Genomic DNA, 13,892 nt, shown 5'->3' with positions numbered 1-13,892 from the left:
TGAAACACTTTGCCATGTTTTTTGCCATATCATCAAATAGGTGTGTTATTTTTGTATTATGTAATGCCATCTTTGACAAAGTAAATTGAGTATAATTACAGTACCATGTCGCTACTCGCTGTTTAAAAATATCTTGAGGACATATTATGAAATCCTGAGTGTTGACGTGAAATCCAGAATGGAAAGCAAGACGTCTAGGACCCTAATTGAGCGCAATATAGACCAGGCCAAGTAGTCCCCCTCCAAAAGCGTTCCACGAAAGGACAAACAAGGTGTGAGCTGAGCGGTCGTCTCCATCTTTCACCTTGGAGCACAGCCAAGCAAATGCGGAGTGAACCAGAGTAAGCCAGTACGACAGAGATCCCTGTAACCTCGCACCCGAACCCCTCTGACCGCTCCGAACACGCTCACAGACACATGCTGCCACTTCCTGGCTCGCTCTGTCGGCCTCATTCCTGCTCTCTTTCCCTTATGTCACGGCTAAAACAGAAATATGACATGTTTTTCTCAATGTTTCCTGCTGCTTCCAAGTAAGAGGATAGTTCACCCAAAAAATGAAAATTACCCCATGATTTACTCACCCTCAAGCCATTCCAAGTGTATATGACTTTTATCTTTCAGACGAATACAATCAGTATTACTAAAAAATGTCCTGGCTCTTCTAAGCTTTCAAAAAAAATTAAATAGTCCAATAGAAGTCCAATAAAGTTCATCTATCCATCATAAAAAGTACTCCACATGGCTCCAGGGGGTTAATAAAGGCCTCTTAAAGTGAATCAATGCGTTTGTGTAAGAAAAATATCCATATTTAAAACTTTATAAACCGTACTCTCTATCTTACAGCCGAAATCCTCCAACTTTTTTCTGTACAAATCGACGTTTTGTACTTCTGATTCATGACTGGTGTTTATCTTGTTCTCTACACTGTGTACACATTTGTGCATACAACAGTTAGTGGAAGCTAGAGATTACGGTTTATAAATCTTTAAATAAGGATATTTTTCTTACACCAAGCATTGTTTCGCTTCAGAAGGCCTTTTATTAACCCTCTGGAGCCGTGTGGAGCACTTTTTATGATGGATGGATGCACTTTATTGGACTTCAAAATCTCAACACTTATTCAATGGCATTATAAAGCTTGGAAGATCCACAACATTTTTAATATAACTTTTATATATGAAGAAAGTAATATATACCTATGATGGCTTGAAGGTGAGTAAATGATGGGGTAATTTTTATTAAGGGGGTAATAGCTTTTTTAAATACATTAACCTAGGGTTATATTAAAATTAATTAATTTCCTTAACATGCTTAACATTTTTAAATGTTCTTAATAATTGAAATGTTTAGAAACAAAGTATTTGCATTTCTTTTGAGTTTTTGTACATAATGATCTTGTATTTTTGTTCTACAATTTCAAAGTTGCCTTCATAAATGTAGTTAGCAGATTTATTTTTCCTGTAACTTGCATAAAACTGATACAAATGTTAAAAACCTAAGCATACTTTAGCAGTAATTCATATATCAACCACAGAAATTAGATATATTATTTTAAATTTAATACAGGTATTGATATTATTGGTCACACCACATGATGAGTGGTCGCTCCAAATGACACAAAGACAATATATCATTACAAATGTATTTAAAGAGACGTGTGAAAAGTGCAGCACATGGAATTAACTAAAGGCATTTCTTTAGCCCCAGTTATTTCTGAACATTGCCCAATCTTGGCTGCTCAACTGACCCTTCGCTGGGAGTTTGATTAACAGGCGATCTGACCAATCATAACGCAGAATCGGTTTTGTCGGACAAACAAACCAGACAGTGGACTAGAACTTGAAAAACGGTGTACTTTTTTTCATAGTTGAAACAAGATACCTTCTGATGTTTTTAAATAAAAAAAACACAATCTGACAGAAAATGTAGGAATCATGTCATTGACCCAATTACCAAAAATTGGTACTTGAATATGTAAACCACATACATTTCGTAAAAGTTTCTCTAAACATAGCAAAACTACAAAAAACACTCTAATTTCTACATCTGACATGGTGAACAGTTGCTGGTACCCATTGACTTCCACAGTATGGAAAATAATACTAGTCAGTGGTGACCAGTAACTTGTTGTTTACTCACATTCTTCAAAATATCTTTCGTGTTCAACAGAAAAAAGAAACTTTTACAGATTTGGAACAACTTGAAAATGAGTAAATGCTGACAGAAGCTACTTGTTAGCAATCTAGAAAAGTTAAAATTACTAAAAAAGAATTATGGTCAGAAATACCAGTTAAAGAGATAAATCACCCAGAAAAATTCAAGTCTGTCATCATTTACTCATGCACAATTTGTTCCAAATCTGTATGACTTTCTTCTTTCTTCTGATGAACATAAAAGATGTTTTTGAAGAATACTAATCAATGGGGACCAAAAACAATTTGTTTACCCACGTTCTTCAAAATATCTTTTGTGTTTAACAGAAGAAAGAAACTCTTAAAGGTTTGGAACAACTTCAGAATGAGAAATGTTAAAATGACTAGAAAATCTACACTTCTAGTTGAATTACGGCCAGAAATTGCAGTTAAAGAGATAAATCACCCAGAAAAATTCAATTCTGTCATCATTTACTCACGCACAATTTGTTCCAAACCTGTATGACTTTCTTTCTTTCTTCTGCTGAAAATAAAAAATATTTTTGAAGAATGTTTTTGAAGAATACTAGTCAATGGGGACAAAAAACTGTTTGTTTACTCACATTCTTTAAAATATATTTTGTGTTCAACAGAGGAAAGAAACTCATACAGGTTTGGAACAACTTGAAAATCAGTAAATGATGACAGAAGCTACTTGTTAGCAATCTAGAAAAGTTAAAATGACTAGAAAATCTACACTTCTAGTTGAATTACGGCCAGAAATTAAAGTTAAAGAGATAAATCACCCAGAAAAATTCAATTCTGTCATCATTTACTCACGCACAATTTGTTCCAAACCTGTATGACTTTCGTCTTTCTTCTGATGAACATAAAAGATGTTTTTGAAGAATACTAATCAATGGGGACCAAAAACAATTTGTTTACCCACATTCTTCAAAATATCTTTTGTGTTTAACAGAAGAAAGAAACTCTTACAGGTTTGGAACAACTTGAGAATGAGTAAATGCTGACAGAAACTACTTGTTAGCAATCTAGAAAATTTAACAACTTTAGGGTGAGTAAATGATGACATTTATGGGCGAACTATCGCTTTAAAGTAGTTAATAGCATCACTACTATTAGTTAGCTATACTCAAACACAGTTTTTTGTCTAGGTGAAGTGCTAACAACTCTTGAACTCATTCAGCCTCTGTATTAATGGCAGATTGTTCACGAAGCTCAGAGTACTAATATAGTCATGCTTTCGTCTGGCTTTGATGATTCCCAGAAATGGCTTGCGTGGAAAACAAGAAAATATGAAAATTAACTTTTTAACTGTTTACAATCTCTCAGCCTCGCCCATGTGCCTCAGTGTTTCTCGAGGTGCTCAGCTGGATCTAGATGTCACACCTGCTTTCAATCAGGTTCCGTGCTAGAGTAACTAGCATGTTTTCCTGGAAAAGAATAGCAACCGAGCAGCACTTCAGGCTAAGATGTCTTTAAAATGCTGTTTTTGCGCTAGCTGTGGTAATTCTGAACACATTTGAGAAATCAAAACCACTGTTATGCACTGTCACACACAGGCGAGGCCAACACATGCCAGTACGCTTCGGGAATACGCTGGCATCCGAGTGACTTTGGTCATCTTGTTTACTTTAAATCCAGAACAAACACGTTATAAATGTGTTTTTCAAGCTTCTATTCTGGTAAGTGACTTTACCCCACACCCCCTGCTTACACCACGACAGCCTCTGGCAGAGCTAATAGCTCCAAAAATAGTGTCATCCACAGACATCAGATGTAGTGCCCTCGGCGTAGCTTTGTTCCCGTCTCACCTTTAACCCAGTCTGTAGTTTATCACTGCTCAACAAACACCACATTCAGCAGTTGATGTGTTTTGTTGGGTCTGTGTGTCAACCTTGCTGGTGTTTGCTGAGGCATTGTGAACCAACACTAATGTTCCAATGTCATTCTTCACTTTTCAATATGCTTTAGTGGTATATTTAATTTGATGTGACTGGAAATGAGGCTGTGAGAGACGAAAGAACAGTGTGTTGAGTAGGTTGTACTTTTTTGCAATCTGCAAAACATCCGGAGGTCATTAGTTTTCCATTCGAGTTGGTGATTTGATGCAAGTGTGCATATTTTTGTGCGCTTATTTTTGTGTGCATTTAAGCAACTAAAATGTAGTAGACATGTGCATGTGTTGTTTTGCATATATCTGTGCAGTCATTAATGTAATTAGCACAGATGAAGGAATGCTACGGAATGTGGGTTTGGCCTGTATGACAAAGCAGGTGGGTTTGTCATACGAGCAGTTTTAGAGTTAGTTATATTACAGGGGTAGTTCACTCAAAAAGGAAAATTCTTTTATTAATTACTCACCCTCATGTCGTTGCAAACCAGTAAGACTACACTGTAAAAAGTTTGCTGTAAATTTTACAGTAACTTACTGGCAGCTGGATGCCAGTAAGTTACTGTAAAAATGTTTACAGTATTAATACTGTAAGTGCATTTACAGTACTAAAAGGTCTTTACTGTAATTTCATTTACAGTATTTTTACTGTAATTTCATTTACAGTATTTTTACTGTAATTTCATTTACATTATTTTTACTGTAATTTAATTTACAGTGTTTTTACTGTATCTTCAATTACAGTATTTTTACTGTATTTTCAATTACAGTATCAGTACTATAGAGTTTATTTTCATTTATTTTAAACATTTTTTACCTGTAAAAACAATCCAATTAACCTACAGCACTGTAATTCAAGATTTTTACCACCCCAACCCCATAAAAATCACAATAACTCATAAGCATTAGTTCTGATAATATTCTTTTTAATTGTTGAACATTTTCTTTTTAAAAGTACAGAGACTTTGTATCATGGCAAACATACACATACTGAAAAGCAAAAATAAGTAAGTACACTACCAGTCATAAGTTTTTGAACACTAAGATTTTTTTAAAGAATTCTCTTCTGCTTACCAAGCCTGCATTAATTTGATCCAAATTTAATTTATTCCTTTGATCAAAGCTGAATTTTCAGCATCATTACTCGTCTTCAGTATCACATGATCCTTCAGAAATCATTCTAGTATGCTGATAAACATTATTTAATTTTTAGATTTTTCAGGATTCTTTGATGAATAGAAAGATATTATTTAGCAAGGATGATTTAAATTGATCAAAAGTGATAATAAAGACATTCATAATGTTACAAACTATTTCTGTTTCAGATAAATGCTGTTTATCTGAACTTTCTATTCATCAAAGAAACCTGAAAAAAAAAAAAAGTATTTTAGCATTATAATAATTTCAGCAACATCATAATAATAGTTTTTGAGCAGAAAATCAAATTATTAGAATGATTTCTGAAGGATCATGTGACTGCAGTAATGATGCTAAAAATTAAGGTTTGATCACAGCAATAAATTACATTTTAAAATATATTCAAAAAGAAAACAGTTATTTTAAATAATAAAAATGGTTCAAAAGTGTACTGTGTTTGCTGTACTTTGGATCAAATGAATGCAGGCTTAGTGAGCAGAAGAGACCTTCTTTAAAAACATTTAAAATCTTACTGTTCAAAAGCTTTGTCTGGTAGTGTAAATAAAATAAAATCATACAGTAAAAATGTGTTTGTGTTGTGTTAAATTTTAGTAGTTTTGAGTCAAAGTTGACAAGCTCTCTGATGAGAAACGGCAGAATGGGATTCAGGCTGATGCTTGTTGTTTGCACCCTCTTTCCAGAAGTCCATCTGATCTGTGACTGTCAATGCATTTGCTGCCACAAAGGTTGACTGTCTGAACAAACCTGCAAGCACAAGAAAAACAGTGTTTAAAGAATTTGCCTCAACTGTCAAACTTGGTGCTGTATGCATTTAAAAAAAAAAATGATATACTACATACGAACGCAGTAGTAAGAAAAAAAACTGAAGAAACTTTTTCTTGAAATTTTTTATAAAGAATTTTATGAATGGGTCAGTAAGTCACTGATTCTAGGTGTTTAAAAAAGGTAAATTCATTCAGTAATGAAACACTGCTGTGTGCAGAGATGCACAACATGGCTTTGTTAAGAACCGTTTTTACTAAATGGAGCAAAAAGACAATACTTTCTTCATGATTTAAATCACTTAATATTACATTCTTGTTTATTGAATTTTGTTGCCCTGACACTCAAAAGTCTGCCACAGACCATGCTAAATGCTAACCAATCTGTTCATATAAACATTCTAAACGTGTGTTTCCTAGAAAGTCTGTGCATATAATAAGCCTACTATGATTAAAAATCTCTAATTGTTGCTTTACAGTAACAATAATCTAAATTGACAGACGGTAAGATTGCTATTATGAATTTAAAGGTTACAGTAAGTTAAAGATACCTGAAGCAGCTGCATTTTGCTGTTTAAATGCTGGTTTAATAGAAATAATTTTAATGTGCATGCAAACTCAATCTTGATGTGACAAGACATGGTAATAAAAAACATTCCCCGGAAATAAATACCTTTCAAATGTGTACTTTAAATACAATATAACTTGCTTAGGATAAAAGCATCTGAAAAATGCATGAATGTAAATGCAATGTAAAACAAAAATGTTTTGGGTTACCTGATTCTGCATGTCTGTAAAATGGACAGCTGGCTGTATGATGATTCTGCCCCTGATGGTCAGCATCCAGTTAGTGCTTGGAGAAATCTCCTGTAACAGACAGTGTCACAACACCCTTTTAGTGTTACTATAGTTTATGATCAGAAAAGACAACTACTGTACAGTAATAAAATCTACATTTTTAATAAAATAAACATTTATAATATTTATTAGCAAAACTTGTTATATTAATATATTGCTAGCCCGTTACTCTCTTTAAAAGGTTAACCTGTTCTGCAAGTCAGTGGAGAACAGCAGCCTGTGGCTAATTTGGCTAATTTAGTAACGTTAACATTAACTTAGTTAAATTGATGAAAGGGGAAGCTCACCTGTTGTTTGCACCGCGACGACGGCAATCACCAGAAAAGACTCTAATACACCTCCGATGCAGACGACATGACCACAAGACCACAAACTTGAAAATAAAACACAAAAGATGCAGTTAACCGCGGTGTTCAGTTTTACCTCAGTGTTTCATGTTAGCGCGCTGTTTATGTCACGTCTGTCACTGAAGGGACCGTCTATAAAGTTACATACGACATTCATACACACATTTCTTACTTAAACATCATTTGAAGAGAATTACCTTGCCAGCTATAAAGAGGCAGCGTTTAAAAGATATTATGCTGCTCTGTGACTAACGTTAAGCTTGTCAACTTCGGCTTACTGACATTATTAGCTTACCAGTTCATTATCGTCGATACTATGGCAGTCATTCACAGAAGAAGATCCAAAATAACGTTACACCTCCGCGCTCCGACGTTACAGACGACATCCAGACCAGAAACTTGAAAATGACAAGCAAAAGAAGGGCTTGAAAATACAGTTTAAAATCTCCACAGAAACAGTGGTGTTGCTTAACGCACTTTACCTCAGTATTTCACCTCAGTTTGCTGTTAAGCTTGAGTAAGGGCTCGTCAGACGAACTAACTTGCATTAAAGGGCAGCACAATATACAAACGTGTTTCTCAGTTTAAATAAAGTTTATTTCGACTAATATAGGTCACCTTAATTTACTCACCAGTCCATGTTTTCACCGTTATGGCGGCGCCCCGGCCGTCAGTCAGAAAAAAAAGGCTACCGACAGGAAAAACACGATGAATATTGTTAGTTTGCTGTTAACAAGTGAAAACAAATTAAAATTGTTCAGTTTTTCATAAAACAGAAATAATATACTAACCTTTTTGTCGAGTTATTGATGCAACATTTCTCTTTTGTCCTTTTTACCGCCACTTCCTCTCAACAGGAGAAAAAAAAATCTCCCTTGCCATTGGTCAATTTTTCGCGGGCAAGTTCACTACTGTAAACGGATTTACAGTAGTGGAGAATTACAGTAGTGATCATATATTTTCCCACAATCCTTTGCAGTTTACAGTAAAATACTGTATATACATTTTACAGTATCTTACTGTAGATATTACAGTAAAATACTGTTCAAATTACAAAAATCGGTTACAGTGTATCGTTCATTTTCAGAACAAAAATTAAGGTATTATTGATGAAATCCAAATGCTTTTTGACCCTGCATAGACAGCAACTCAACTGACACGTTCAAGGCCCAGAAAGGTATTAAGAACATTGTTAAAATAGTCCATGTGACATCAGTGTTTCAACCTTAAAGGTGACCTATTATGCCCCTTTTTACAAAATAGGTCTCTGATGTCCCCTAAGTGTGTTTGTGACGTTTTAGCTCAAAATACCCTTCAGATAATTTTTTTATAGCTTGTTAAAATTGCTACTTTTAGGGTATGAGCCAAAACGCACCGTTTTTGTCCCTTTAAATGCAAATGAGCTGGTGATCCCCGCCCCCTTTTCAGAAGAGGGCGGAGCTTCAAAAGTTCATGCTCCAGCATACCAACAATCTCACACACTGAAAACTCTCAGGAACTCTCAGCAGTGGTGTTCAGCTTTATACAGTGAGGGAAAAAATTGCTTGATCCCCTGCTGATTTTGTGTTTGCCCACTGACAAAGAAATTAAAAGTCTATCATTTTAATGGTAGGTTTATTTTAACAGTGAGAGACAGAATAACAACAAAACAAAATACAGAAAAACGCATTTCAAAAAAGTTATACATTGATTTGCATTTTAATGAGTGAAACAAGTATTTGATCCCATATAAATCAGCAAGATTTCTGGCTCCCAGGTGTCTTTTATACAGGTAAGGAGCTGAGATTAGGAGCACAATCTCATCTTGTTGCCTGTGTAAAAGACACCTGTCCACAGAAGCAATCAATCACTCAGATTGAAAGAGCTGTCCAAGGATGTCAGGGACAAGATTGTAGACCTACACAAGGCTAGAATGGGCTACAAGACCATCGCCAATCAGCTTGGTGAGGAGGTGACAACAGTTGGTGCGATTATTCGCTAATGCATTAAAGGAAGAAACACAAAATAACTGTTAATCTCCCTCGGTCTGGGGCTCCATGCAAGATTTCACCTCATGGAGTTTCAATGATCATGAGAACGGTGAGGAATCAGCCCAGAAATACATGGGACAACTGGTAACACACTACGCCGTGAAGGACTACAATCCTGCAGCGCCTGCAAGGTCCCCCTGCTCAAGAAAGCACATGTACAGGCCTGTCTGAAGTTTGCCAATGAACATCTGAATGATTCAGAGGAGAACTGGGAGTAAGTGCTGTGGTCAGATGAGACTAAAATCGAGCTCTTTGGCATCAACTCAACTCGCCGTGTTTGGAGGAGGAGGAATGTTGCCTATGAACACCATCCCCACGTCAAACATGGAGGTGGAAACATTATACTTTGGGGGTGTTTTTCTGCTAAGGGGACAGGACAACTGCACCACTTCAAAGAGACGATGGACAGGGCCATGTATCATCAAATCTTGGGTGAGAACCTCCTTCCCTACCCGTCACTGGGGTCTACACTCTTAAAAATAAAGGTGCTTCAAAAGGTTCTTCAAGCAATGCCATAGAAGAACCATTTTAGGTTCCACAAAGAACCATTCAGTCAGAGGTTCTTTAAAGAACCATTTCTTGCTTACCTTTTTATTTGCCACAAAGTACCTTTTGTGAAACAGAAAGGTTCTTCAGATGTTAAAGGTTCTTAATGGAACCATTTAGACAAAAAGGTTCTTCTATGCCTTTATTTTTAAGAGTGTAGGCAAATTGTACAAAGGGTTGTAAGAATTTGTATGAATTAGCCACCTCATAAAATATGTACAAATTGCCTTGAAATAGCATTGGTTTTCCAGTATGACAATGACCCAAAACAAACGGCCAAGGCAACAAAGGAGTGGCTCAAAAAGAAGCACATTAAGGTCCTGAAGTGGCCTAGCCACCAAGTACTAAGTCCAAAAAAGTATCAAGTACAAAAAGTATTCTCATAGCTTCACAATATTACAGTTGAACCACTGATTTCAAATTGACTATTTTAACGATGTTTTTACTACCTTTCTGTGCCTTGAATGTAGTAGCTCTCGGATTTCATAAAAATTCAGCTGTGTCCTTGAAAAGCCGAAGACATATCTATTTTTTTAACAGATCATAAACAATGACTTCTTTATGCATTCCGCTGTGGAAGCACCAAATCAATGTAACACTGTAGGGCAGCAGTTTATGGATCATTTCCTAGTAATCTGATATCATCTGAGAGGAGTCCAGCAGTCTTGGAATTCTGATGTGGTTGATAAACCTTTTTATTGTGATATGTGATCTGGATAAATCAGTTACACCATGTGCATGCATTATTTTTGTGTGTATTTCTGTATGTTTGTTCCTTCATCGTGCAAAACAAGCTTTAGTCTTTCTCTCCTCCCCCAAAGAGATTTATACATTGTGTTCTGTGCAAACAATCTAGTGCAGTTCACTGCTCTCAGCAGAGTCTCTCTGTTTCCTCCTCGGTAACAGTTTCAGGGGACTTGACCAATCATTTACAAACAGGAAAGGCAGAGTGATAGTGAGCACTTCCCCCGCACTCGTGCATTTTTTGTTTTTACAGAGTGAGGCAAAAAAGGGCAAAAGAATAAACACAGATACATTTTGTTCCCACATCAAACATTCCCAACAAATATATGACTTATCAATCAAACATTTACTATAGTAAAGCAACATAATTCATCTGTGCATTCAAAGTTAAACCTGTAGTTGCATAAACTGCTGAGTCTAGACTAGAAAGTTAGTCATCTTATTTTTTGGTTCTGCAAGACTGGTTATTACTTTTTAAGGTCAGTTACACTACCAAGTCAAAAGTTTTTGAACAGTTAGATTTGTAATGTTTTTAAATAAGTCTCTTCTGCTCACCAAGACTTTGTTTATTTGATCTAAAGTACAGCAATTTTTTAACATTTTTAAATATTTTTACTATTGAAAATACCTGATTTCTATTTGAATATATTTTAAAATGTAATTTATTTCTGTGATCAAAGCTAAAATTTCAGCATCATTACTCCAGGTCATAGATCCTTCAGAAATCATTCTAATATGCTGATTTGCTGTTTTTATCATCAATACCATAGAGAAATTATAGAAATGAATACTTTTATTTAGCAAGGATGCTTTAAATTGATCAAAAGTGATGATAAAACATTTATAATGTTACAAAAGATTTCTATTTCAGATAAATGCTGTTATTCTGAACTTTCTGAACTGGAGTAATGATGCTAAAAATGTAGCTTTGAAATCACAGAAATAAATTACATTTTAAAATATATTCAAATAGAAAACAGTCATTTTAAATTGTAAAAATATTTCAGAATTGTACTGTTTTTGCTGTACTTCGGATAAAATAAATTTAGGCTTGATGAGCAGAAGAGACTTCTCTAAAAAACATTAAAAATCTTACAAAAAACTTTTGACTGGTAGCATTCATATAAAAAGTAGATTGGTTTAATTTGAATCTTAATAGTAAGAGTGATTACCACTTGGTAACCAACTGGTAGTTAGTCCGACTAGTTATTAAGACAGCCTTGAGTCTTAAAAATGTGATTATGCTTTTGTGTCATTTCTGTTCTGCCAGCATCATCAAACAGAATTGCAAAAATAATGATTGTTTCCAAACACTCCCCCATGCATTGGGCAAACAAACAATTAGCCCCGCCCTAAACTCATGCCATTGGCTGAGCCACTGTTGCTGGTCGGAATTCTCAAAGAGAACGGTTTTGACAGTGTGCACTTTTCTCTGCACATTAACACTTGAAAAACAAAAATATATATACTTGATAGAGTGTAAGTTCATTCAAACTATCTCCTTATCTTTTCTCCCTTAAAACATGTTTTTTTAGGGAATGCATATTAAATGCAATTATATTTTCTTGTACAACACTGGACTTTTTTTACTTTTAAAAACAAGTGAAAATACACTAGTTTTCAAGATGCAAATTTGTGAAAACAGTTGCTTCTCTCGAAAACTTTTGGGCTTTTTGTAGTCAAAATGGGATGGGAAAAAATATTTAAGCATAAAAAATTGCACATATCACCTTTAAGACTGAATGTAAATGGTTTACAAAAAACCTAGAGGCAGTTGAGGGGGAAAAAACATAAAGTAACCTGGTGAATCAGTAAATCACGCATGCATGTTGTTTTATAACAATGCATTTTGTCTTTGCACAGAATAGTCAGGTAAATGGCAATTATGTTTTGGAAAAAAAAAGCAAACCAAACCAAGATCATGTCGTGTTCCACTCAGACAATGTGTTGTACCTGTGAGCAGAAGCAGTCTGCCAACCACATGCATGCTTTTTAAATGTCTGTGGTTTCATTTAAAGGGCCAGTGATGTCACGAATGTTGAATTTTAGTTTTTGTTTGCAAGAAGGGAAATTCATGCCTTTGTCTGATTGGCTGAACGCTGTTTCGTTCTCTGCAGACACATGCCCGGAGACAGGAGAGCCAATCAGAGAGAGCGAGGGAGGGGCCGCTTCACCATATGTTCAACCAGGCTGGTTTCCTGAACAACCACACAGCGCTAGTCCGGATGTCTCATGTCACACAGTGCTCTCTGTGCACTAGGCCAGCTGTGCTCTTTCTTGCCCTCTTGGCTTCTCCCCTTGTTTTGCGTTAAAGGTGACCCATAATTCCCATGAGTTTGACCCTGCTCGGATTATTCCCCCAGAAGTCGTCAGCTGTGAGAATACACTTATCCACAGCAGAGCGACCTCACAGGCCTCTTCTGCTGTTAGTCAGCCAAATGTTAAGTCACTGTACCCCAGCGCACAAACAAACAACAGCATGGCTGAAACACTTTTGGTAGCAGCTCGAACTCAGCCAAAATTATGGTCTACTGTAAGATTTGACCCTCTTTTCTCCTTCTCTTGGTGCCGATGTTTGTGAAGCATGGCACAATAGGGCTTTTGTACCAGTTGGATTCTTGGCTTTCTTTTGTTTGGCACAGACTCCATGTGTTTTTTTTTTTTTTGTAGTTTGGCTCCAGTGACCTCTCTCCACCTGCTTCATACTCTAAACCGGCTTGTCAGGTCGGTCTGGTTATTAAGCCAAAGATAAGCATACTGTGGGACTTGCCGCTAGTTGTTGTCTCTTCTCTCTTATGTAGGCGGCAAAAATAGTTGATCAGCTGTGGTTAACCAGCACTAAGATATAGAGATAGCTCATCCATAAATGACAACCCTGTCTTCATTAACTCACCCTCATGTTGTTCCAAACCGGAATGAATTTTGAAGAAAGTTGTTTATGTCTTTGTCCATACAATACAACTCAATGTAGTCTAAAAGCAACATTGAAAAGAAAGTCATACGCTAGCAAAATGATTGGTTTGTGTTAGGAAAATACTAGTATTTTAAACAATATAAACCATTAATTCCAGCTGACGTCAAGCATGGACTCGTGAACCTGTGTTAAAAGTGGGCAGGAAGCAATGGTTTATAGTTTACAAAGTTTTATATTTTTCTCTTTAACACACACCTATCATTTCACCTCAGGCGACACTGAATGAAAGGAAAGGAAAGGAAAGGAGGTGAAGTGAGGCCAAGTATGGTGACCCATACTAGGAATTTGTGCTCTGCATTTAACCCATCCAAGTGCACACACACAGTAGTGAACACACACACACCGTGAACACACACCCGGAGCAGTGGGCAGCCATTGCTGCGGCGCCCAGGGAGCAGTTGGGGGAACGGTGCCTTGCTCAAGGGAC

The 13,892-nt window shown here is 36.1% G+C and overlaps 1 long non-coding RNA gene across 1 annotated transcript; it reads right to left on the bottom strand.

Moving 5' to 3' along the window:
- Positions 1-5,437: 5,437 nt before the first annotated feature.
- LOC141293240 (uncharacterized) lies at positions 5,438-7,279 on the bottom strand. Its single transcript, XR_012340688.1, has 3 exons — positions 7,112-7,279; positions 6,744-6,833; positions 5,438-5,949 (listed from the first exon to the last, which is right to left on the bottom strand). It is a non-coding gene; the product is annotated as an uncharacterized lncRNA (long non-coding RNA).
- Between the last annotated feature and the right edge of the window lie 6,613 nt (positions 7,280-13,892).

Source organism: Garra rufa, chromosome 20 (genome assembly GCF_049309525.1).
Source record: "Garra rufa chromosome 20, GarRuf1.0, whole genome shotgun sequence".
Taxonomy (NCBI): Eukaryota; Metazoa; Chordata; class Actinopteri; order Cypriniformes; family Cyprinidae; genus Garra; species Garra rufa.
The sequence above is the reverse complement of the archived record's forward strand: the minus strand, read 5'-3'. Positions and strand labels throughout refer to the sequence as shown.